Source organism: Tamandua tetradactyla, chromosome 2, assembly GCF_023851605.1.
Source record: "Tamandua tetradactyla isolate mTamTet1 chromosome 2, mTamTet1.pri, whole genome shotgun sequence".
NCBI lineage: Eukaryota > Metazoa > Chordata > Mammalia > Pilosa > Myrmecophagidae > Tamandua > Tamandua tetradactyla.
The window spans coordinates 1,656,115-1,672,135 of record NC_135328.1 but is presented as its reverse complement, the minus strand read 5'-3'; the positions used below and the strand labels follow the sequence as shown (position 1 = coordinate 1,672,135).

Sequence of the window (16,021 nt, the reverse complement as noted above, 5' to 3'; positions counted from 1 at the left end):
TAAGCGAAGTTTTTTTTCCTTGAGGAGTCTTAATATCAGCATTTAGAGAGATTTTCTCTTCCGTGCCTGTGGGGTTTCCCTAGAGAATGACCTCTTACCCTGCTGGGGGTGGGGGTAGAAGTCTGACCACGAGAAGCAACCCAGGACCAGTTGAAGGAAGGGAGCTAAAGATATCATCGTTCCTTTTAGTTTAGGCTAGTTTCGGCTTTTTAATGGAGAAGTCCGTTTTCTTCTGCATCTGGTACCTCTGTTGGCTGCCATTCGAAGTACACGAAAATAAGTCTACAGTCTCTTGCCTGGGCGGGAAGAGATGTGGTCGCCGGACTGCGTGTGCCAGGGCGAGGGATCAGGACAACGGGCTTCTGTGCACTTGGCCTTTGCACCAGCCGCCGGCTTCAGCCCGTGCTCTCATTTACCTGGAGAGGCTCTGCCAGGCGATACGTGACTCCCCGTCGGTGGCCCCGCTGCTGGCCTTACAGCTTGTCCTGCCCGAAGTCTGTTCCCTCTGCCCCGTGCTTCCCTTCTCTCCCCAAATAACTCCGAATTCCCTTCTCCATCAGATGGTTCCTTTCCTGTTTTCTTCATCACTGTAGATTTAAGATATCTCGTATTATTTTCCTCTAATTTTAAGGAGGTCTCGAGAGGGAGCGGAGATGAAAATGGTTAATTAATCTATCACCTGGAATTGAGAGTGTGTCCATTCCAGACTCTATAGTCTGCTCTTGATTTTTGGCTAGAAAAAGTAATAATTGTAGCATTCATTATTAAAGCTATGTCTGCATGATTCCAATATCACTGGCAAAATATTCTGTGATTATGTTCAAGACATTTTGTCAAAACTATAAGAAATGTTTTATTTGAGCTTAGTTATTTAATGGAGAAGTATGTGTTCATTACACTCTTTTCAAAAGGCAGAGCTGAGCAATAGCAAGCAAATTAATATAAATAATTTTTTTCCTCATGACTGATAACAATTCTGGAAAAAATTTCCCCCAGTTTAAAATATATCAACTAAAAGTCTATTCACCAATTTCTCTCTGAGAAATTTAATTTCTATATTAAAAAATCTAAACTAAAATTTTTTTGTCTTATGCAAAATTAAATAATTTTTATGGATTTTTCAGGCTTCTTCAGGACCTACAGTACACTCCTCTGTGATTCAGAAGAGAATTTCAGGGTTAAGGGAGCAAACAGACGATATCTCAGCACCCAGGGACTGGCTAGCAGTGGTAGGGAGCTGCTTCCACAACTGGGGCTGTGGGCACAGGGCGGGGACTGGGCCACCGATGCGGTGCTGGGCTGAGGAAGGGCGCCCGGTCCTAGTGGGCCACGGTCCTCACAGAACCACGACCCGAGGCAGAGCGAGAGCGGGGGATGGGGGGTGGGAGCCCCCTGGCATCTCTCCTCCTGCTTGCTGACCGCCACCCCTTCACCAAGCCCACCCAACACCAGAGAACAAGGAGGCCTAAGGCACAGGGCAGCAGAGAAGGACAGAGAACCCGGGAGGCAAATGAAACAGAGTTAGCTCCCTTACAATGCAAAATTGCTAATGTGGGCTTGGTCTGGAGAGAACCTCACAGGGGTCTGGCGCCCGCAGGACCTGTGCAACGGCTCCCTACCCCAGTTCCCCTTTAGGCTTCCATCAACTGTGAGCCAAGGAATCCTCAATGGTGCTGCTTAAGAAGCACCTATCCTCACACATTCAAGATTTTCTGAAGGGAGATGGCACTTATAATCTCTTTGCAAAAAGGGTAAAACTAAAATAGTTATATTTTTCATTAAATACTTTTTCTCTAACATGCTAACAAGTTACAATTGAAGAGACAGTCTCTCAAATCTATAACAATGCTAACCTTCCAACCTAATTTTGCTGACTTTATGCTTCAGAGTTGAAATTTAATAAATGTAAAATTTTAGTGCTGATTTTCTTTTACTACACACGAAAGTTGGCATTTCTAGTAATATTTTGCGTGTGAATTAAAATTCCGTTCTTACATTTTACTTTGATCCCCTCGCGTTCTCCCAGGGTTAATCTTCTGGCTTGTGAGCATGCAGGACTCCTTAGAGTTCAATAGTGCTATGTGCATGTCAGGACTGGGGAATTGGGCCTTTGGTTTATTTCTCGAATCCTCACTTGAATTGCCTTTGCTTAGTTTTCTAAAGGTGGTTCCCGGATGCCTATTCATTGGTACGCTGCACCCTCTCTTTCCCTTTGTAAATTTGGACAATTCGTAGCCCTACCCTCGCCTTGGTTTCCAGAGGTTCTGGTCCATGAAACACTGTTGCTTAGCAACCAGTTAACTAGCTGTCCCTCTCCAGGCTGAGCAACAAAGGAGCTCATCAAGGCCCCCCCCCCAAACTCTTATTTATCAAACGGACGTAAGATAGAGTTTCTGATGCTGTATTACAGATTGGGCTGTATAATGTTATGTCTTTAAGCTGCACAAAGAGAGAAAGTTGCATGTTTTAAAATCAATTGTTTCCTATTAAAATTTGCATACATGCTTGGCTTGATTTTAAAATAATATTTTGGCTTAAAAGGACTCCTTTTAGCTGAAATAAGATAAATCTGTTTTCCCTAAACTTAAACCAAAGAAAATACATCTAATTTTAATCCTAACCCAAACTCTTCCAAAATACCTTTTCTTACTAAAGATGGCTTCATATAAATGGCTGTTCTGTATAAAAAGAGAATGATGACAAAATAATCTTCACATATCTCACATCAAATTTAAATACACTGAAGAAGTCAATTTGTGATTCACAAGTGCAGTGCTATGATACTTGGAGAAATAAAAAAAAATTTTAAACATCTTACAGAGATTTTTTTAAAGTTAAATTCTATTGAACAGGGGAGCACAGAAAGCTAAGGTAAAGTTCACACTTAGTTACTCATTTAGAGACAAAGGACCATAGCATTCTGGATCCTTACCTGGTCAAAGTGTTCTAAAAATCCCTGGTGCTAAGAAAGGAGATAAGGAAGAACTCTTAAGCACCTGAAATAACCCTTGATTAGCTCAAAACAAAAAATAGGAAAAATACATAAACTCAAGCTTGAATTCTATAAGATTTACAATGCCTGGGGCTACCACAGACACGAGCACACTCACGTTCGTAACAGCATCATCCGTGTAGCCATGTGGAAACAGCCCGAGGGTCTGCGGTCAGATGAATGGGGGGACAAGCTGTGGTATATCCACGCAACACGTCCCACTCGGCTGTAAGGAGGGGTGAAGTTCTAGATCCGTGTATCAGGGCCACGAACCGTGAACACGGAGTGCCGGGTGGAGTAAGCCAGACACAAAAGGACAAATATCGAACCATTCCACTTAGATGAGATACCTGGTCTAAGAAAATTCAGAGATAGAAGGTAGATTGGGGTCTCCAGGGACCGAGTGGAGGGGAGAATGACAGTAATTTCTTCACGGGAGCAGAGTTTGTGTTTGGGGTGATGAAAAGGTTTTGGTGATGGATGGTGCTGCTGGTAGCACAACATTGAGCATGTAATTCATGTCACTGAATTGTACATTTAAGAAAGGTTGAAATGGCAAATTTTATGATACACACACACACACACACACACACGAAAATAAAAAGTGCTGGGGCTTCCAGAAAGCTGGTTAAGATAGAGTAAATATACTATATTTACTGTCCCACTCATTACAGCTAAAAAGTGTGGGCAAAAATGAAAAGGCTGAGGACTCTGAAAAGCAAACAATGGCAAGCAAATTGGTGGGGGCCTCCCAGCCTGGAAAAGCAGCCTGCTCAGGAATGGGCTTCCCCGGATTCTGCTCTTCTCGCGTTGACACGAGGGTGGCCTGGTCAGGGACTGTACAGCTGACGTGCGGGAAAAACCCTCACCTCTCAAAAAACAGACAAAACCACAGCCTTCTAGAGGACCGGGAAAAGGTGTCCGTAAGAACCAAATAGTTGTGTTTTGGGGAGTCCTAGAGGAGAGAGAGAGCTAGGGAAGGGGACTCCCCAAATCTTTATACCCATGGGCACAATGACAGATCCGAAGCCTCTGAGGACTGAACTGCCGAGAAACAAAGAATTTTCTACCTAAGACGAAAATCAGTATTTTCCCGAGGATTTCAACAGAATGCAGAGTCTCGCAACATAATTTTCAAAAGGTCCAGGATGTGCCATACAAGGAACCAGGAAGATATGACCAATTACAAGGGAAGACACAATCAACACAGGAGAAGTAAAAAGTGACCCAGATGCTGGATTATCAGACAAAAAGTCTAAAGCAGCTAATATGACCAGGCTCTTGAAATGAACAGAAAAATAGAAGTTATTGGTAGAGACATAAAAGATATATGTTTTTTTACAATCCCAAATGAGAATACACGGAAAAACATAATTTCCGAAAAAAAAATGTAGCGCTTGGGCTTAATAGAAAAATAGAAATGGCAGAGGAAAGACACAGTGATTTTGAAGACAGAGAAATAGACATTATCCAATCTGAGGAACATGGAGAAAAAGGATTAACAAAAATAACTGATCCTTAGGGGCCTATGAGAAAACTATCAAAAGGTCTAATTTTTTGTTGTTGGAGGCCGAAGGAGAGGAAGACAGATCAACCCTTCAAAAAAACAGTTGAAAAAATAAGTGCCTAAAGCTTTCTAAATCTGATAAACAACATAAATTTACAGGTTCAAGAATCTCAGCAAAATCCAAAGGATGCCCAGCATATCATAACCGAACTGCTGACACAAAAGGTGAAGACTTAAAAGCAGCAAGAGAAAAATAACATTACATACAGGGAATAACAATTTTAATAATCATGGATATTGAATTAAAAAAAAAATCACACAGGCCAGAATGCAGTGGATGAAAACCTTTAAGGTGCAAACAGAAAAGAACGATCAAACTGGAATTGTATACCCAGTGAAAATATCCTCCAGGAGTACGGTGGTTTTAAACTATGCCCACAGATTATTTGACACAAATGATAATTGTGACCTACTCATATGGCGCCCTGTGCTGGCCCCGTAGGCCCCCACACCGTCCTCCAGGGAGCTGCCCCATTCTGCTACCTACCAGCACCGACTAGGTCTATGCCTCTCGCATTTTCTCTAGCACTTGAATCTTTCTGGTTCTTTGTTTATTCATTTTGAGCCTGAAGATTTTGTTGAGATAAATCATATAGCATATATTCTATCCAAAATAAGCAATGTCTCACTGCATCCTCATTTAGTTGTACAATCATCATCTGTGCTGGTTTGAAAGGAAGTATGCCCCCTAAGAAAAGCCATGTTTTGATATAAATCCCATTTCATAAAGGTAGAATAATCTCTATTCAATACTGTATGTTTGAAACTGTAATGAGATCATCTCCCTGGTTGATGTGATTTAGTCAAGAATGGTTGTTAAACTGGATTAGGGGATGACATGTCTCCACCCATTTGAGTGGGTCTTGATTAGTTTCTGAAGTCCTATAAAAGAGGAAACATTTTGGAGAATGAGAGACTCAGAGAGAGTAGAGAATGCTGCAGCACTACGAAGCAGAGAGTCCACCAGCCAGCGACCTTTGGAGATGAAGGAGGAAAATGCCTCCCGGTGACCTTCACGAAACAGGAAACCAGGAGAGAAGCTCACAGAAGACCCTGTATTCGCCATGTACCTTTCCAGATGAGAGAGAAACCCTGACTGTGTTTGCCATATGCCTTCTTACTTGAGAGAGAAACCCTGAATTTCATCGACCTTCTTGATCCAAGGTATCTTTTCCTGTATGCCTTTGATTGGACATTTCTATAGACTTGTTTTGATTGGGACATTTGCTCGGCCTTAAAACTGTAAACTAGCAATTTATTAAATTTCCCTTTTAAAAAGCCATTCCATTTTTGGTATATTGCATTCCGGCAGCTAGCAAACTAGAACATCATCACTCTCAATTTTAGACAATTTTCATTGCTCCAAAAAGAAAAGTACAGATAGATACACCTACACCAAAGAGAAAACCCCAAATGCCCCATAACTCTTACCCCCTCCCCCCAATTATTTACCTATAGTATCATTGTGGTACCAGCGATGTATTCCTGTTCAGTATAACCCATAGCATACAATGTGTAGTTTTCCCATGTACTACTCTGTTATTAACTTTTTTTTTTTATGTTTTCCAATGGGCAGGCACCGGGAATCGAACCCGGGTCCTCGGGCATAGCAGGCAAGCACTCTTACCTGCTGAGCCACTGTGGCCTGCCCTGTTATTAACTTTTTGCATAGTTGTCATACCTTTGAAGTAGTTCATGCAAGAACTTATTTATATTGTAGTGCTAATCAGTGAGCTATGTGACTTCAAACAACCCCTTTCAATCTTATTCACCTTCAATATAGCACTGTTATTTTAAAATCCCATTAACGTCCTAGCAACACCTCTATCCATTCCTATACCCTTAAGATCAACCTCATTAACAAGTCTGTACATACTAGTTAGCTGCTCTCCCTTTTCTGGCTTCTCTCCATCTCTAGGTGTCTTACATTCTACTTTTTAAGAGTCTGAGTTTGCATTTTCTAGAGGGTTCATATTGGTAAAAATCATACAAAATCTATCCTTTTATGTCCAGCTTATTTCACTCAGCATTATGTCCTCAAATTTCATCCATGTTGTTATGTGCTTCAGGCCTCATTTCTTCTTAGAGCTGCATAACATTCCATTGCATGTATGTACCACATTTTGTTTATCTACTTATCTGTTGATGGGCACTTGGATTGCTTCCATCTTTTGACAATAGTGAATAATGGCATTATAAACATCGGTGTTCAAATGTCTGTTTATGTTACTGCTTTCAGCTCTTCTGGGTATATAACCGAGTAGTGAAATTGCCAGGCCATAGGGTAACTTGATGCTTAGTTTCCTGAGGAATCTCCAACCTGCCTTCCACACTGGCTGAACCATTATATGTTCCCACCAGCAATGGATAAGTGTTCCAGTTTCTCCAAATTTTCTCCAAAACCTGTAGTTTTTTGTTTGCCTAATGGCAGTCATTCTTATGGGTATGAAGTGATAGCTCACTGTGGTGTTAATTTCCATTTCCCTAATAGCTACTGAATAGTAACATCTTTTTTGTGTGTTTTTTTTTAGCCATTTGTATCTCTTCTTTGGAAAAAATGTCTGTTCATATCTTTTTCCCATTTTATAACTGGGTTGTTTTTTCATTTGCTTTCTTTCTTTTGTTGTCCAGTTGGAGGAAGCATTTGATTTTCAGGAGCTCTCATTGATCTATTTTTTCTTTCATTGCTTGTGCTTTGGGTATAAGGTCTATGAAGCCACCTTCCAATACTGAGTTTTGAAGATGTTTCACTATGTTTTCTTCTAGGGGTTTTATGGTACTGGCTCTTATATTTAGGTCTTTGATCCATTTTAATTTTTTTATAGGGAATGAAGTAGGGGTCCTCTTTCATTTCTTTGGTGATGGGTATCCAGTTCTACCAGACCCATTTCTTGAAGAGAGTATTCTGTCCCAGGTCAGTGGATTTGGGGACCTTGTCAAAGATCAATTGACCATAGATCTGAGGTTTATTTCCCAACTCTCAATTCAATTCCACTGATCAATATGTCTATCTTTGTGCCAATACCATGCTGTTTTGACCAGTGTGGCTTTATAATAAACTTTAAAGTCAGGAAGTCTTAGTCCTCCCACTTTCTTCTTCTTTTTTTTAGGATGTTTTTGGCAATTTGAGGCCTCTTTCCCTTCCAAAATAAATTTGGTGACTAGCTTTTCCAAGTCCACAAAGTAGATTGTTGGAATTTTGACTGGTATTGCATTGAATCAATTTGGGTAGCATTGACATCTTCACAACATTTAGCCTTCTTATCCATGAACATGGAATATCTTTCCACCTATTTTAGGTCTTCTTTTAGCAAAGTTTAGTAATTTTCTGTGTAGAGGTCTTTTACATCCTTGGTTAAGTTTATTCCTAGATATTTGATTCTTTTAGTTGGTATCATGAATGGAATTTTTTCTCAATTAGGTCATTACTAGTGTACAGAAATATTACTGTCTTTTGCACATTTATCTTATATCCTGCCACTTTGCTGAATTTATTAGCTTAAGTAGCTTTATCATGGACTTTTCATGATTTTTCAAATATTAGGATATATCATCTGCAAATAATGAAAATTTTACTTTTTCCTTTTCAATTGGAAGCCTTTGTCTCTTTTTCTTCCTTGATTGTTCTAGCTAGAACTTCTAGCATGATGTTGAATGACAGTGGTGGAAATAGACAGCCTTATCTCATCCCCCATCTTAAGGGAAAGGCTTTCAATCTCTTGCCATTGAGGATGATGCTGACTGTGGTTTTCTAAGTATATGCCCTTTATCATATTAAAGAAGTTTCCTTTGATTCCTACCTTTTGAAGTTTTTTTTATCAGAAAAGGATGCTGAATTTTGTTAAATGCCTTTTCAGCATCAACCAAGAGGATCATGTGATGTTTTTTTCCCTTTCAATTTGTTAATGTGTTACATTACATTGATTAATTTTCTTATGTTGAACCATCCTTGTATGCCTGGAATGAACCCCGCTTGGTCATGGTATTCTTTTACTGTGCCTTTGGATCCAATTTGCAAGTATTTTGTTGAGAATTTTTGTATCTATATTCATTAGGGTGATTGGCCTGTGGCTTTCTTTTCTTGTAGCATCTTTATCTGGTTTTGGTATTAGAGTGATTTTATGCTCATAAAATGAGTTAGGTAGTGTTCCTTTTTCTTCTAAATTTTGGAAGAGTTTGAGCAGAGATTGTGTTAGTTCTTTTTGGAATGTTTAGTAAAATACCCCTGTGAAGCTACCTGGCCCTGGGATTTTCTTTGTAGGAAGGTATCTGATGACTGATTGAATCTCTTTACTTATGATTGATTTGATGAGACCTACTATTTCTTCTCAAGTCAGTGTGGGATGTTCATATGTTTTTAGGAAATTGCTCATTTCCTCTAAGTTGTCCAACTTACTGGCATACAGTTGTTCATAGTACTCTCATGATTATTTTTATTTTTAAAGATCCATATTAATGATCCCCCTCTCACTTCTGATTTTGGTTATTAGCATCTTCTTGCTTTTCAACATTGTCAGTCTAGCTAAGGGTTTGTCAATCTTGTTGATCTCAATGAACCAAGTTTTGGTTTTATTGATTCTATTGTTTGTCTGTTTGTTTTTGCTTATTGTTCTCCAGTTCACTTATTTCTGCTCTAATCTTGTTATTTCTTTTTTTCTACTTGCTTTAGGGTTAGTTTGCTATCCTTTCTCTAACTTCTTTAGTTGTTTACTTAGGTATTTTTTTTAGCTCTTTCTTTCTTTTTAATGTGTTTGTTTAGAGCTATGAATTTCCCTCTCAGCACCACCTGTGCTGCATTCCATAGGTTTTGATATGTTGCATTGTCATTTTACTCACCAGATATTTACAAATATCTTGTGCAATTTCTTCTTTGACCTACTGCTTGTTTAAGAGTGTGTTGTTTAACCTCCATATATTTGTGAAAGTTCTTGTTCTTTGGTGGTCATTGATTTCCAGCTTCATTCCATTATAATCAGAAAAAGTGCTTTTAATAATTTCAGTTTTTTAAAATTTATTGAGGGCTGTTTTGTGCTCCAACATATTATCTATCCTGGGGAACATCCCTTGAGCACTAGAGCAGAATGTATATCCTGGTGTTTTGAGATGCAATGAAATATATGTGTCTGTTAGGTCTAATTCATTGATCACATTGTTTAGGTTCTCTATTTCCTTACTGATCTCTTTCTGGTTGTTCTAGCTATAGGAAAGAGTGGTGTATCTATGTGTCCCATTATTATTGTAGAAACAGCTATTGCTCCTTCCAGTTTTGCCAATGTTTACCTCATGTACTTTGGAGCTCTTTGATTGGGTACATGAACATTTATTGTTATTTCTTCTTGGTGGATTGTCCTTTTTATTAACATATAGTGTCTTTCCTTGTCTCTTAAGATACCTTTGTATTTAGGACTTCTGGGCCAAGATGGTGGCTTAGCAACGTGCGTGTTTTAGTTTGTCCTCCACAACAGCTACTAAATAATCAGAAACAGTACAGAACAGCTCCTGGGGCCAAGTCAGTGACTGGACACACAGCGTACCCCAGTCTGGACCAGCTGGACCAGCTGTGAGTCCCCCCAGAACCGTGAGTTCCCCAAGCCACGGTGGCTGGCGCCCCTCCCCCCAGGCTGCTTCCCAGAGGGGAAAGGAAAGGGACTTTACCAGAAGCAGGGGCTGAGCCCAACCAAACACCGACTGTGGAATTGTTCAACAAATTCTGACAAATAAGATAGACCCCCAGCTCAGGTGAACCTGCTCAAAGTGGAGGTCGCTCATTTTTGTCCCAGTGCCAAGGGGGCAGGGCTGATGGAAAAAGAAAAAAAAAAGGAAACAGAGGTTTTTGTGGCTGTGTTTCTACAAAGGCTTGACTACCTCTGGATACAGCGGCAGAGCTTCTCATGCTGCAACTGCCCCAGGCATAGGCAGAAACAAGCTCGTTTGAGGGCCTGTCTGGAGCCTGTGCTTCCCCAGGGGAGGGGTGAAGTCTAACTCAGATGAACTCCCTCCCTCAAGAAATTCAGACACCAGGGCTTGGTAATTTGAAGCCACTAAAACCAGCCTACAACCTCTCCTCTGTCTCCACCACGTCCCAGCAGGGAGAGTCAGCCAAAGTTAAAGGTACCGCATCATCTTATGCTGGTGGGACCTGCAGGCAGACAAGCACCACATACTGGGCAGGATAAGAAAAGCAGAGTCTAGAGACTTCACAGGAAAGTCTTTCAACCTGCTAGGTCTCACCCTCATGGAAAACCGAAGCAGGTGACTCTTTCCTCCTAATAGGAGGCCAGTTTAGTCTGGGAAAATCCGGCTGGGGTCTATTATACCTAAATAGACCCTCGTAAGTGTGGGGGGAAAAAAGCACCATACAAGCAGGGCAAGAAACAAGAAAACAAGAACTGAAAAATTCTCCTCTCTTAAACAAAACCTAAGCTAGAGGTCCAGAAAAAGCTGACCTGAAGGTCAAAGAACAGATAGACAACAAATTCATCTAGCAAGAAAATCCTAGGTAAGAGAAGTGAAAGCAATCTCCAGAATAAACTAATTAAGGTAATTAAATGCTTAGAGGCCAGCAAAAAATAACAAATCACACTAGGAAAATTGAAGATATGGCCCAGTCAAAGGAACAAACCAACAATTCAAATGACATACAGGAGCTGAAACAATTAATTCAGAATATACGAACAGACATGGAAAACCTCATCAAAAACCAAATCAATGAATTGAAGGAGGATATAAAGAAGGCAAGGATTGAACAAAAAGAAGAAATCAAAAGTCTGAAAAAACAAATCACAGAACTTATGGGAATGAAAGGTATGGTAGAAGAGATGAATAAAACGATGGAAACCTACAAAGGTAGATTTCGAGAGGCAGAACATAGGATTAGTGAACTGTAGGACGGAACATCTGAAATCCAGCAAGAAAAAGAAAATATAGGGAAAAGAATGGAAAAATATGAACAGGGACTTAGGGAATTGAATGACAATATGAAGCGCACAAATATACGTGTTGTGGGTGTCCCAGAAGGAGAAGAGAAGGGAAAATGAGGAGAAAAACTAATGGAGAAAATTATCACTGAAAATTTCTCAACTTCATGAAAGACTTAAAACTACAGATCCCAGAAGTACAGTGTACCCCAAAGAGAATAGATCCAAATAGACGTACTCTAAGACATTTACTAATCCAAATGTCAGAGATCAAAGAGAAAAAGAGAATCTTGAAAGCAGCAAGAGAAAAGCAATCCATCACATACAAGAGAAGCCCAATAAGACTATACATAGATTTCTCAGCAGAAACCATGGAGGCAAGAAGACAGTGGGATGATATATTTAAATTACTAAAAGAGAAAAACTGCCAACCAAGAATTCTATGTCCAGCAAAACTGTCCTTCAAAAATGAGGGAGAAATTAAAACATTTTCAGACAAAAAATCACTGAGAGAATTTGTGACCAAGAGACCAGCTCTGCAAGAAATACTAAAGGGAGCACTAGAGACAGACACAAAAAGACAGAAGAGAGAGTTGTGGAGAAGAGTATAGAAAGGAAGACTATGAGTAAAGGTAAAAAGAAGAAAAATTAGATATGACATATAAAATCTGAAAGGCAAAATGGTAGAAGAAAGTACTACCCGTGCAGTAATAACACTAAATGTTAATGGATTAAACTCCCCAATCAAAAGACACAGACTGGCAGAATGGATTAAAAAACAGGACCCATTTATATGCTGTCTCCACTCAAAGGACACGAGGCCAAGGACACAAATGGACATTTACACATCAATGTTTATAGCAGCATTATTTACAATTACCAAGAGATGAAAACAGCTAAAATGTCCATCAACAGACGGGTGGCTAAACAAAGTGTGTCATATACATACGATGGAATATTATGCAGCTGTGAGACAGAATAAAGTTATGAAGTATGTAACAACATGGATGGACCTTAAGGACATTATGCTGAGGGAGATTAGCAAAAAACAAAAGGACAAATACTGTATGGCCTCACTAATATGAACTGACATTAGTGAATAAACTTGGAATATTTCATTGGTAACAGAGACCATCAGGAGACAGAAATAGGGTAAGATATTGGGTAATTGGAGCTGAAGGGATACAGATTGTGCAACAGGACTGAATATAAAAACCCAGAAATGGACAGCACAATACTACCTAACTGTAATACAATTATGTTAAAACACTGAATGAAGCTGAATGTGAGAATGATAGAGGCAGGAGAGCTGGGGGCAAAAATGAAATCAGAAGGAAAGATAGACAACAAAGACTGAGGTGGTATAATCTAAGACAGCCTAGAGTGTATAATGATAGTGACTAAATGTGCAAATTTAAAAAATGTTTTTGCATGAGGAAGAACAAAGGAATACCATTACCGCAGGGTGCTGAAAATAGATGGTAATTAATATTTTAAAATTTCAACTTATGTGTGAGACTAAAGCAAAAAATATTTGGTACAAAATTTATATTTTGACTAGTGCATCTCCCAATAAAACTTATGTAGATAGTTGGTTGATCAACATAAGTACATGGAACCTTGGGTAAGACATGAGATTTAGTTGGTTTGTCCAGAGTGATGCCCCAATGAATCCCAGAGTGATTTGATCAGTAAGTGGAAAAGTATTTGCAAAGTCCCCTTCAGGGAATGGTGAGAAGAGGGGAAAATTCAAGCTCCCTAAATTGAATTCTTGATATTCTCACAAGCAGTGTGGACAACCAGTCTTGGGGTTTGTTCATATGAAACTTAACCCCACAAAGAATAGGTCATGCCTACTTAAAATTAGGCCTAAGAGTCACCCCCAAGAGAACCTCTTTTGTTGCTCAGGTGTGGCCTCTCTCTCCAGCCAACACAACAAGCAAACTCACCACCCTCCTCCTGTCTATGTGGGACATGACTCCCAGGGGTGTGAACCTTCCTGGCAGCATGGGACAGAAATCCTAGAATGAGCTGAGACCCAGTATCAAGGGATTGAGAAAACCTTCTCAACCAAAAGGGGGAAGAGTGAAATGAGACAAAGTGTCAATGGCTGAGAGATTCCAGAGTTGAGAGGTTATCCTGGAGGTTATTCTTATGTATTAAGGAGATATCACCTTGTTAGTCAAGATTTAATGGACAGGCTGGAGGGTACTGCCTGAAAATGTAGAACTGTGTTCCATTAGCCATGTTTTTTGATGATGATTGAATAATGATATAGCTTTCACAATGTGTGATTGTGAAAACCTTGTGTATGATGCTCCTTTTATCTACCTTGTCGACAGATGAGTAGAACATATGGAATAAAAATAATAGGGGGAACAAATGTTAAAATAAATGTAGTTTGAAATGCTAATGATCAATGAGAAGGGGTAAGGTGTATGGTATGTATAATTTTTATTCTGTTTTCATTTTATTTTTCTGTTGTCTTTTTATTTCTTTTTCTGAATTGATGCAAATGTTCCAAGAAATGATCATGATGATGAATATGCAAGTATGTGATGATATTGTGAATTACTGAGTATATATGTAGAATGGAATGAGCATGTGTTAAGAATGTTTGTGTTTCTTTCTTGTAATATATTTTTTTAAATTAATAAAAATTTTTTTAAAAAAGATACCTTTGTATTTAAAGCCTTTTTTGCGTGTGTGATATTAGTATAGCAACCCCTGCTTTCTTTTGGTTACAGATTATGTGGACCATTTTTCCCCACTCTTTCACTTTCAATCTGTTTGTGCCCTTGGGTCTAAGATGAGTCTCTTGGAAAAGAATACAGATGGATCATAGTTTTAAATCCATTCGCCAACTGTCTTCATTCCTAAAAGAATGAAAGGTTTTTCTGAAAGCAGAAGTTCTTAATTTTATTGAGGTTAATTTATCAGTTTTTCTTTTTGGATCATGCTTCTGGCATAACTGAAGAAATCTTTGACTAACCAAAGGTCACAAACATTTTCTCCTAATTTTCTTCTGGACCTTTTACAGTTCTGGATTTTACATTTAGGTCTAACAAACACTTTAATTAAAAAAATTTTTTTTAAACATAACAACATACAAACACGAACATTCTTCCCATATGATCATCCCGTTCTTGGTATATAATCAATATCATCAATAACTCACAATATCATCACATCACATAGTTGTATATTCATCATTGTGATCATTTCTTAGAACATTTGCATCAGTTCAGAAAAAGAAAAAAGAAAAAAATTCATACATACCATATACCTTACTTCTCCCTTTCATTGATCACTAGCATTTCAATCTACTAAATTTAACATTTGTACCCCTATTATTTATTTATTTTTAATCTATATGTTTTACTCATCTGCCTATAAGGTAGAAAAAAGGAACATCAGACACAAGGTTTTCACAATCACACAGTCACATTGTGAAAGCTGTATCGGTATTCAGTCATCTTCAAGAAACATGGCTCCTGGAACACAGCTCTACATTTTCAGGCAGTTCCCTCCAGCCTCTCCATTGTACCTTAACTAAAAAGGTGATATCTATATAATGCAAAATAATAACCTCCAGGATAACCTCTCGAATCTATTTGGAATCTCTCAGCTATTGACACTTTATTTTGTCTCATTTCTTCTTCTCCCTTTTGGTCAAGAAGGTTTTCTCATTTCCTTGATGCTGAGTCTTGGCTCATTCTAGGATTTCTGTCCCACGTTGCCAGGAAGGTCCACACCCCTGGGAGTCATGTCCCATGTAGAAAGGGGGAGGGCAGTGAGTTTGTTTGTCAGGTTGGCTGAGAGAGAGAGGCCATATCTGAGCAACAAAAGAGGTTCTCTGGGGGTGACTCTTAGGCCTAATTTTAAGTAAGTTGACCTATCCTTTGTGGGGTTAAGTTTCACATGAAGAGACCCCGAGATTGAGGGCTCAGCCTATTGTTTTGGTTGTCCCCGCTGCTTGTGAGAATATCAGGAATTCTCCACATGGGGAAGTTGAATTTTCCTCCTTTCTCAACATTCCCCCAAGGGAACTTTGCAAATACTTCTTTATTCGCTGTTCAAATCACTCTGGGATTTATCAGGGCATCACTCTGTACAAACCTACAAAATCTCATGCCCTACTCAAGGTTCCATGTACTTAAGGTGTTCAATTAATCTGTCCACATAAGTTATTTTTGGAAATGTACTAGTCAAAATATAAACTTTGTACCAAATTAACATTTTTCGCTTTAGTCTCACACATAAGTTAAAGTTTTTAAATATGAATGACATCTATTTTCAGCACCCTGGAGTACTGACATTCCTTTGTTCTTCCTCATGCAAAAACATTTTTTAATTAGTACATTTAGTCACTATCATTGTACACTTTAGGCATTCCTAGATTTTACCATCTCTGTCTTTATCATCTATCTTTCCTTCTGATTTCATTTGTGCCCCCAGCCCTCCTTCCTCTATCATTCTCACATTCGGCTTCATTCAGTGTACTAACATTATTGCATTGCAGTTAGATAGTATTGTGCTGTCCAT

The 16,021-nt window shown here is 39.0% G+C and overlaps 1 long non-coding RNA gene across 2 annotated transcripts in view; it reads right to left on the bottom strand.

The window, feature by feature from the left end:
* The window catches only part of LOC143665215 (uncharacterized), a 59,308-nt gene that overhangs the window by 21,688 nt on the left and 21,599 nt on the right, over window positions 1-16,021 (bottom strand). The gene's annotated exons all lie outside the window — the stretch shown is intronic.